This window comes from Amblyomma americanum, chromosome 1 (assembly GCF_052857255.1).
Source record: "Amblyomma americanum isolate KBUSLIRL-KWMA chromosome 1, ASM5285725v1, whole genome shotgun sequence".
In the NCBI taxonomy this organism is placed as follows: domain Eukaryota; kingdom Metazoa; phylum Arthropoda; class Arachnida; order Ixodida; family Ixodidae; genus Amblyomma; species Amblyomma americanum.
Genome location: NC_135497.1, coordinates 48,090,488 through 48,101,658, shown reverse-complemented (window position 1 = coordinate 48,101,658; position 11,171 = coordinate 48,090,488).

Sequence of the window (11,171 nt, the reverse complement as noted above, 5' to 3'; positions counted from 1 at the left end):
CCCATGAGTTTCAGGTGCCCGGAGCTGTAGCATGGAACCAGAGCAGTAGAGGGCCTGCCATTCCATCCTTTCAATCTCAGGTCACGCATGACTGTATCCTGCAAGACCGTATCCTGCAGTGGAACCAGCCTCGCGAGAAGCGTGCCGCTTTGAGGAAGGTATCTGCATTTTTTTTCGAGCGAGGAGCTTCACAGCGCCAGCTTTTCAAGCCGTCAGTGGGGCCGCAAGCTTGACCTTGAAAGTAGCTAAAAATCAGCGAGGCCGCAAGTTTGACCTTCAGTGTAGCTAGAGGTGAAACCATGAGCATAACTGGTGGTAGTCACGTTCGACACATGACTTCAGCTACAGCAGGCGACCCTAGCGGCTGTTGCGCCATCTATCTCGAATTTGACCTTGACCTTCGGTCAAGCAAAACTGCGGGAAAGCGTCTGCCGGCATTGCATGCGCAGGTCATGAAAGTGGATTCTTCACAAAACGCTGCTGCGCTTTGATGCGTCCATCGGAACGCTAGATGTGATTGATGCCACTCCTGCCGTGGAGAGCGGCAGATGTGCGCTTCGTCACTGCATTGGGAAGAGGAGGAAAGGAGGCATCCAAGGTATGCTGCCTACTCCGTGCATAACGTCACACTCCTCGACCGAGCGAAGCCAGAAAGCAGGGTCTGGAATCTCATGCGCAGGGCATCAAAGTTCGTTCTGCATAATACACCTGTGAACTTTTATGCGTTTAGCCTAAAGCTAGGTGTGTGCGATGCGGCGCCTGCCGTGCAGACCACACGTTCCTCGGCCACAAACGTAACCATGGAGATGGAGCTTTTCTCTTTCGACCAGCGTTAACCAGAGCTAAACCATCAGCAATTTTTTGGACTGGCAGAGATGCGCGCGTTAAGAAATATATACCAGCTCTTGTTCACACGGCAGTCATTGTAAGAAGCAGTGCCTGTGGGGCTGCGGCTGTCATCTCTAACCTTCCCTTCTATTGTTCTTGGGAAATACTTTCATTCTTACTGTCAAAGCTGTCGTGAGGAACCCGCACTAAGATGGCCTGGACACTCTAATGCATGTCCCGGCACACAGCATACAGGATCACGAGCATACTGTGAGCTGACAGCCAGGCATGAGACAAGCGGCTAGTTGTGTGGATAATCGCTGGAACCAAGCGTCGTCTAATAAGGTGCACGAACCGCGTGAAGATTTCCTCTTGTTAAAGACGACCAAAATTGGAATAAGCGCCAACAGTCGTTGGTACCGATACCACGCCCTTCCTATGCGCCATTACCTATAGAAGGTGACCCATAGCAGTTCCTGCCGTTTTTTTTTTCCGCATACCTTTCCGCGTTTTAAATACCAGTACATTGCTTCCACAGACGTCAGTGGAGGGAGGAAATTTGGCTGCTTCAAGTGCAACAACAGCCGCAGTAGGATACTTCCGATGAACTTAAATTCCTTTTAACAAAAGTTCCCAGAGGTATAGCGCAGGAGAGCGAAGGCACACTGAACACAAAGCAATGGAGGATATTTGTGAGGTGAATTAATCCTGCCAGGTTCGGTCGTGGGAACCGCAACCTTCAAGCATCTCGCGCACTCCATAACAGGTGAACCCGTAATTTATATTGTCGACAGCATGACAACTTCGAAATCCTCACTGAGTAACCTTCCGGTTCGTGTTTAGATGAAGATCACCCAAATACCCCGACCGGGCGTAACCTGAAAAGGCCTCATCTTTTCCCCTTGGGAACAGCACCAAGCATAATAAAGGTTCCTTACGCCACAATGCGTGCAGTGAAAAACGGAACGTCCAAAAGCGTTGTAGGTTGTATGTCCGCAACTCTTATCTTTTTTTGTTCTGCTTTTGGTGACTAGGTTGCGCAAATCGATGCGGACTGCGACCCCGCAGGCGGGCTGCCGACCGACAAATTACTTGAATGAATTTATGGGTGGGTACAGCTTGCCATCTGAACTTCCTTATTCTCTGTCCTCACCTATGGTTTCGGCATTCGGTATGCTATACCAACCAGCCCAAGAAACAACTGAAATACGCTGAGGCGAGGCCGAGATACGGTATGTCGAGGATGATGCAGCTGAGACAGCCACGCTTCCTGATACAGCTGAGACAGCTGATGCAGCTGAGACCCAGCCACGCACCGACTGTCTCTGGCAGCCATGGCTCACTGAAGTATTCAGCATTTTGGTGAAATGTGTTTTAGCATCCAAAAAGGTAAAATGCACTAACACTTATGGGGAGGGCTACATTAACAACGCAAGATTAGTTCCCCCAACTCAAGCAGCTTAATATCATAAAAACTCTGCGCCGACCGCTGCAAAAAAAGGAGCACTTCGTCATCTTCAGACTGGCTGGCCAAGAAAGGAATGAAATGAACAGTTGTGACGATTTTTACGCATTCACTCTAGAATTACAGTGTCGGATAATGTTACATGTGATGTTCGGGAGCAGGCTGACATAATTGTATCTCCCTCTTTTCATCGTGTCGTGAGGGTCGAATGCTCCCAAACTACAATACCTTTTCCTGGCAGCAAACATGCTCCTTTATGATCAGGTATGGTTTGTAGCTCTCGTGATTGGGCTGGACATGGACTCTTCAGAAGACACCCTAAATCGGAGGACACTTAAGCTCCGCCTTAAAGCGAATGTTAGAAAAACCTAGGCACATTCGTTCATAGAATAAGCACGCAAATATGATAATTACTAAGCAGAAACGTGTCGTGGTCCCCTTGCCTCCTCTTATTTTGCACCTAGCCACTGAAAACACTAGACATCTTCTAAGAGGCTGCAATACAAGGACAGTGGTTCAAACGCCTGTCATTCACTACAGAAGAAATTGGTGTTTTTTCAGCATTGTATTCAATATTTGGCTGCCTTGAAACACCGAATGCATGACACCTAATGCATGAACGAACAGTGCATTGATTATATTGCATCCTCTCGGCGAGTCGGGCAGGTTAATTTAAAACGCTGCGTTTTAAATTCGAAAAGCAGCCTTTTACCCTTATGAGCTGCTTTGAATCAACAAAGTTTTGTTTCGTTTGCACGTGATACTGAGGGTACATCTTGACAAAAATGTACACGAAAGCGAAGGACTTGAGCTCAAACGGGAAATGCCATGTTTCGTAGTATATTATACATGGCGCTCTAGAGTTCCTCACTGATAGCTGCATTGAGAACTCGGACCACTGTCTGCGCGAGTTTCTTGAGCACTGCTTTATCCATGTAGAGAATGCCAGAAGACGAGGCTTTTAACCTGCCTTCGCTAGTGCTCGGCCGAAAACGTGTATTCTGCCTCGGATGCGGTATACATGTGGAGGCTTTGCAGAAATGCTGACCGATGTATGCAGAATAAATTACTTCAAAAGTGCAATTTTTCACTTCGATCAATTTAACGCCAGTGCCAATTAGGTGCCAGGCTCGTGTGGAAACTTTGACAGCACTTCTTCGAGGTTTTGCCGCGTGGAAGGTCTTATTGTTGCAGCTGAATCCATGCCTAACAATTGCCAAGCCAAATACGAAAGCTCATGTTTACGGCATTTCTATGCCTTTCCATGGTAGATGTTAGCTTTTTCTCTAATATTGAGAAACTCTGCACTTGTGGCATCTGTAGCACTTCCCTTCATGCGTGCGAGATAGCTGTAGCTTAGAGATTGAAATTCATGTTGATAAAATTATTCGCTAACCCAAAGGTACCGGCAACCGGGTTTTGACCTTTTTTGTCCTAAAGCCCCTTTTGCCATTGCAAACAAATATTTGGCATGCCAAGGCCAAGCAGAGTTGGAGCGAGGCACTTCTAGCGTGGCTGGCGACAAGTTTATTGCGGAGGCGGGAACATTGCACATCTTGTTAAGAGAGCCCACTGTCTGCCACAGTTCGGACTCATCTGCACTGTTACTTTGTTTTCAGGACTGTATGCTGCAGGCGAACAATTGGGACCTATTGTCGGATCGAAGGCTGTACAGGTGAGAGCTGCATTCCACTCTCTTATGGAAATCCATGCACTGCTCTTTTAAACGTGAATGAAGTCCAGAGGTTAATAGTTTCTTTTCTGTAAAAACTGCACAGCCGCCATTGAAGTGCCACAGTGGGTAAACAGTAAACAATTTGTCTTTCACGCAGTACGAAACTTTGAGTCTTTGAGTATAGGCGCACTTTTCATTTCGCTTTAATTGAAATGCGAACGCACCTTGTCCAGGTTTCACTAGAGGGAGGGTGGAAGCCGCGCGATTGACCCTCAGTGCTCGTAATGTTTGTGATGTCTACGGATTAGATCGTAAATTCAATCTTTAGGCATTTCCTGCTGGCTGCACATTGTAGTTCTATTGATCTGGTCGACTGAAATCGGCACGCTGTGTGAGGAGCGGGTTTTTCCAGGCCTATGGGATCGCTTTTGAAGCTATCAATGCGAGGACGATCCACTTCGCCCAGGAAACGCCCATAACTGGCAAGCAGGGCTGCTACATCACTAACTGGTGGTGCAGCTGTTTGGCACAAAGTGAATCCTGGCCAACAATTCTACACAGAAGCTATTTTGATTGATGAAGATATCTTGAAACCAGTTTTGTCATATAGTGCAAGGTTTTCCTATTACACTCAATATACCTGCAGATCTCGCTATTAATGTTTTTTGCTATTGTCCAAAACGTTTCCCATCGGTTTTCTATGGCATTCTTAAATGCTGCAATGCGATTGATGGAGAAACTTTAAAAGAAAGATCTTGTTGAGCTTCCAAAGAATACAACATTACCTCAAATATTTCCATAATAGCAGGGTACATTATTTAAATAGTCGAAACTTTTATGCGAAAATGCCGGGCATGTAAAGCCTGAGAGTACTTTTTGACCATTGACAAGTGTTGTATGCCGTTCTCATCCTACTCTCCTTTTGTGGATGACCTTTCATGCGAGCTGTCGAAGGTGATTTCGACTCGTTGCGCTGCTAATTTCAATCTGATTGCCCAAAGACCCGCTGTATGCCAGAATAAGAGGTGTTCAGGATAGTGGTCCCCGTGTAGTTACTGATGCACTTTCACAGCGCTGTTATATAAAAACAGTGTGCCTAGTAACGCCTGTGTAATTTCCGATTGACGAGAATAACGCTTATACCGAATTCGAAGACTACACAACAAACGGGACCAGTTATTCCCCTCTGCATTTATTTTAAATCTTGGCCATGGGCACCTGCGAGAAATTGCCTGCTGGTTTATTTGAGGAAAATTGGCTTCCACGGAAAACCCCAAGCAATGTTCAGAGAGTACCGCCTAGAAAAACAAATATGAAAAATGTCCTTGCTTCTCTGGACCTGCAATACACTGTACCACCCTGTGTGCATTGAGCTTGCAGCAATCGGTATCTACGTACTTTGGAAGAAAACAGAATGCGATAATTTTCGGATGTTTTTCTGCAGGTGCAGTTATTTCATTCATCCCAAGGCGCCCCAAACAGCTGGACCAGTAACGTGTTGGGAATTTCTGCTACTGGATTTTCTACAGTCCAGTGTGTGGCTCCTGGGACAGGCAGCACCAGTGAGGAACAAGAGGTGCCATGCTCACGCAATCGCGCGAGGAGGAAGGTGAGGGCAGTCGCCATAGTGACTCTGCATTGTACGGATAAGCTTGTGGTGATGATAATACAGTCTCTCTATGAGACGCTCGATAGCTGCATCAGGAAATGGCCAAGCCATTTGTGATTCAGTTCCTTCGCAAGTCAGTTGCAAAAGAAATGCATTTTTTCTTACTTCCGCCACTATTGCCTGAACCCGTCTTTGCACCTCATCGTCATCGTCAGCCTGACCACAAACGCTGCAGGGTAAAGGCCTCGCCCATGTCTCTCCAATTAACCCTCTCCTGTGCCAGCTGCGACCACAGTCTCCCAGCAAACTTATTACTCTCATCTGCCCACCTAAATTTCTGCCTCCCCAGCTGCACTTGCCTTCTCTTGAAATGCACTCCATTACTTTTAAGCACCAGTGGTTATCTTGCCTTCGTATCACAAGCCCTGCACAAGACCATTTCGTCCCGTTGATTTCGACTAGGATGTCATTAACCCGCGTTTGTTCCCTCACCCACTGCGTGCTTTCGGTCTCTTAACGTTGCACCTATCATTTCTCTTTCCATGGCTCGCTACATTTTCCCTAACTTATGCTGAACCCTTTTCGTTAGCCTCCACGTATCTGCCCCATATGTGAGTACTGCCAATATACAGGTGTTGTATCCATTTCTCATGAGGGGCATTGGTAAACGGCTAGTTCTGATCTCAGAGAACCTGCCATATCTGCTAGAGCTGATTATTATTCTACTAGTTCATGATCCAGATCAGCGGTCACTATCTGCCCTAAGTAAACTTATTCAGTTCCAGTACCTTCCTACCAATTGTGAACTGCTGTTCTCTTGCGAGACCATTGAACGTCGCTTGTTTTTCTGCGTGTTAATTTTTAGACCCACTCTTCTGGTCTACCTGTCTAACTTGTTGACCATGCTTTGCATTTCATCTTCTGGGTGACTTAGCAAGGCAATGTCATCAGCTCATCGCAGATTACTTAGGTATTGCCCATTAACACTTATTCCCAACTGTTCCCAATCCAGAGCTTGGAATACTTCCTGTGCACGGCCAGTGAATAGCAATTTCAAGATCATGTCTAAATTCCTGACACCCTTTCTTATTGGAATTATATAGCTGACTTTGTTTATGACTATGGCAGCTGAGCAATTGTTATAGATAATTTTAAGTATTTTCACATAAGGCTTACATAAGATTCCGCAGTGCCTGCTTGTTGATAAAGTTTCCCCTGAGTTAAATGTTTTGTCGTAATCATGAGGTTTATATATAGGTGTACGTTATATTCAGGGCACGTCCCTGCCACCTGATAGTGTGAATATGGCCTATTGTCGAGTACCCTTTATGAAACCCTGCCTGATGATTCGGTAGTGAGAGGTTGATCAGATGGTTCTTGATAATTACAAAGTGAACAAGGGAGGGAAAACCTCAGGATGTTTGCCAACGTAATGACACAATGACTTGTGTTCGTCAGGGCAAAGTATTGATCATTGGAGGGGTTTAATTACAGTCATACCTTCGATGAGGAAGGAGTCGTGAGGGGTAGGAAGGTATGAAGTTTGAATGGTGTTAGGATGGGGAGAGTTAATCTTGTCTAGGCATGATGGCTGCTCAAGTTGATTAACCAGCTGACCTGCAAAACTCTAGAAAGGAAAAGGACAGCTCAGGAGAAAGGAATCCCGTGGTGTGGAGCGTGGAGAGATAGAGAGTGTGGGATTGATAGGTTGTGTGTCCAGCTGCATCAGGTGGTTCAGGTGGCGTCAGTTGGCTTGGTATATTCGGCTTTAACTGAGAAATATGCTCTTGATGTTCATGCAATGAATGATAATCTGACAGCTATCATTACGGAGTGCGCAGTTGAAGTAGGCAGTCGGACGATTCGACAGGATACCGGCAAGCTTTCTCAGGTGACGAGGATCTGATTAAGAAACGCCAATGAATGAGGGTATCTAACCCTACCGACGAATAGAACTGGCAGAGATATAAAAGGTTATAACTAAGCGGAAGGCAGCCGACATAAGAAAGTTTAATATGGAGAGAATAGAGCATGCTCTAAAGAACGGAGGTAGCCTAAAAGCTGTGAAGAAAAAACTAGGCATAGGTAACAACCATATGTATGCGTTAAGAGACAAGGAGGGCAATGTAATTAGCAATATGGATAAGATAGTTAAACTAGCCGAAGAGTTCTACACAAATCTATACAGTAGTCAATGCAATTAAAATGTTAATGAGAGACAGTAGTGCACAGCAATGCATCATCGCGCCAGTAGCGAAAGAGGAGGTAAAGAAGGCCTTAGGAGCAATGGAAAGGGGAAACCCAGCTGGGGAGGATCAGGTAACAGCAGATCAGTTGGATGGAGGGAAGATCGTGCTTGAAAAACTAGGCACCCTGTATACGCAATGCTTTATGACCTCGACTGTATCAGTAGCTTAGAAGAATACAAACATTATCTTAATTGACAAGCAAGGAGACGCCAAGGACCTGAAAAGTTACAGACCGACCAGCTTACTATCCGTTGCCTACAAGGTATTTACTAAGGTAATCGGTAATAGAGTCAGGGCAACCTTAGACTTTATTCAACCAAATGGTCAGGCAGCCTTTCGTAAAGGATATTCCACAATAGATCATATTCACTCTATCAATCAATTGATAGAGAAATGAGCACAATATAACCAACCTCTATATATAGCCTTCATTGATTACTAGAAAGCATTCGACTTGGTGGAAACCTTAGCAGTCATACAGGCATTGCGTAATAAGTGTGTAGCAGAGTCTTATGTCAAAATACTGGAAGATATATATAGCAACTGCACAGCTACCATACTCGTGCATAAAGTGAGCAATAAAATTCCAATAAGGAAAGGCATCAGGCAGGGAGACACATCTCACCATTGCTAATCACTGCCTGTTTACAGGAGGTATTATGAAGCCTGAGTTGGGAACAGTTGGGAATAAGTGTTAATGGAAAATACCTAAATAGTCTGCAATTCTCTGATACATTGCCTTGTTGAGTCACTCAGGAGGTGAACTGCAAATCATGATCAATGAGTTAGACAGGCAGAGCAGAACGCTGGATCTAAAAATTAACATGCAGAAAACCAAACTAATGTCAACAGTCTAGCAAGGGAACAGGAGTTCACAATTGGCAGCGAGGGGCTGGAAGCGGTAAAGGAATACGTCTACTTTGGCAGGTAGTGACAGCTGATCCGGATCATGAGAGGGAAATAGCTAGAAGGATAAGAATGAGCTGGAGCGCATATATATGGTGGGTTCTCCCAGATCATGAATGGCAATTTACCAATATGCCTTAAGAGAAAAGTGTACAACAGCTGTATCTTACCAGTACTCACCTACAGGGCAGAAACATAGAGGCTAATGAAAAGTATTCAGCTTAAGTTAAGGACAATGCAGTGAGCCATGGAAAGAGAAATGATAGTTGTAACGGTAAGAGACCGTGCGGCCAGAGTGGGTGAGGGAACAAACACGGGTAAATGACGTCCTAGTCGAAATCAAGAGGAAGAAATGGGCTTGGGTAGGCCATGTAATGCGAAGGCAAGATAACCAACGGTCCTTAAAGGTAACGGAGTGGATTCGAAGAGAAAGTAAGCATAGCAGGGTGGGACAGAAGGTTAGTTGGGAGGATGAGTTTAGGAATTTTGCAGGGAACGGTTGGGTGCAGCTGGGAAAGGGCAGGGTTAATTTTAGAGGCATGGAGATGCCTTTGCCCTGCAGTGGGTGTAGTCAGGCTGATGATGATGATGATGAATAAATTGTCCCGCCTTTGCCTTCTGTAGGCTCCTTGCTGTCAGCTCGATGACATTTAGTCTGGCGCTCATTGATTGCCCGGTTTACCCGATATATTGCATCGGACAAGAGGAGCATCAAAGCATGTCGATAACATTAGACAATGTGCAATTAAAGCTTGCCTTTATATCGAACCTGAAGTTGCCTGTCACGCCTCTAACAGTATTGCCGCTTTTTAAATGATTTCATATGTCTTGCTATGAGGACATTTCTACATGCCACGAAGCGAGGGTATGGGCACTAAAAGCTATGACTGCGAAATCACATTCTGAGCCTCTTTGCACAGGCACTCATGTATCAGTACACGTCATCATGATCCAGCTGTACTAGTTGTTACCTTCATGATATTAATTGACATTGATGACCACTGTAATCATCGACATCATCACTTTGTCTGCTTCCCGGAAAAGCTGCTCCCAGTAGCTCGCGGCGCGTGGCAAAGGCGGGACACTTGTTTCTCCTGCCCTCTCTGTGTCTCCTCCCTTGGTTGTGTTCGGCAAGAGCTTATAAGGAATGTTACGGACATGCACCACGCATTAGGCATGTAAGAGACTACACTTGGTACCTGTAGGCGGGGCTAGGGCATTGGCGCTCGAGCCGAATAAGGCAAACGCCACGTTTGAACTGTATTTAATCTAAATGGTGAATTGCAGCAGAAACCGACACGGGCGCAAGCAAGCGGCGAAGAGGTAAAGGTGGCGATGTGGCGCTGATACCGGTACAGCCTTTGTCCAAAGTTTAGAGCACATGGGGTCTGTTTTAATCTCTGTACAGGGGCTTTTGTAGCGCCCGTGGGAGTCTGAGTTTGCAGAAGAGTGAGGTATAGAATTACTGTTCTCTCCACGAGGCCTGTTGATTCATAACAATCCACACTTCATGCATCAAGGGCGAGCTTCCTTAGCTGTAAACAGTGCACAGAGGGTATACCTTATCTCTGAAATTTACATCATTGCAGCTAGATCAAATTGACGCCATTTACACTCCACATTTTTGTGTGTCGACAGCAGCCACTTGAAAGATGACTGATGCAAGCGTTACCAGGACATACGTTCTAAGGTGTGCATGATTTTTGAGTTTCCCAGATATTGTGGCGCTCCAATTTTCAATACTTTTTTTCTGTCAAATGTTCACAGCATAGACGAAAGTGCCCGCGATTAAAACAGCTTGCCTCTGTTCGTGACCGCCTCTCCTCAGAGAACCCCTTACCTTGCTGCTGTCGACTTCATTGCGGAAACTGTCATGTGAGCTCGTGTCCTTTAAAGCATTGGGTCGTGCATGGCGATATATGCGCACAGGCGTGTTTCATGCAAGCAATGCTGCATTTCCTTCGATATTCAATAGAGACTCCCGCTCGGACTCTACCCTGCTTCACTGCAGCAGCGTCGCTTCACTGTTGACAGGAAGCAGTGGCAAGGCTTATCATCAGGGCCGCATTACGCGCTTATTTTTTGTAATGTGAGGAATTAATCTCATGTGCGACATTTATCAATGCTCTTCCTTTTCTATTCATTTTATTAGCAGAAATGGCCACCTAAGAATACTATCACTGGAAGCCTGCATACTTCTCGGACGAAACATGGCGTAAACTCCCGGATGACATCAAGAAGCGCTACGGGAATGTTGACAGACATGGATTAATAAAGGAAAGGTAAGTTTGCACTCGTTTAAAAAGTTAAATCAGGTTAATTATAATTTCTCATCACTGCTAGAACCTTAGTTGCGTTAGAGTACAACTCATTTGTCAAGGGCTGTATCATCATTGTAAGATTTGTAAAATCAGGCATGCAATGCAAGCACCATTTTTA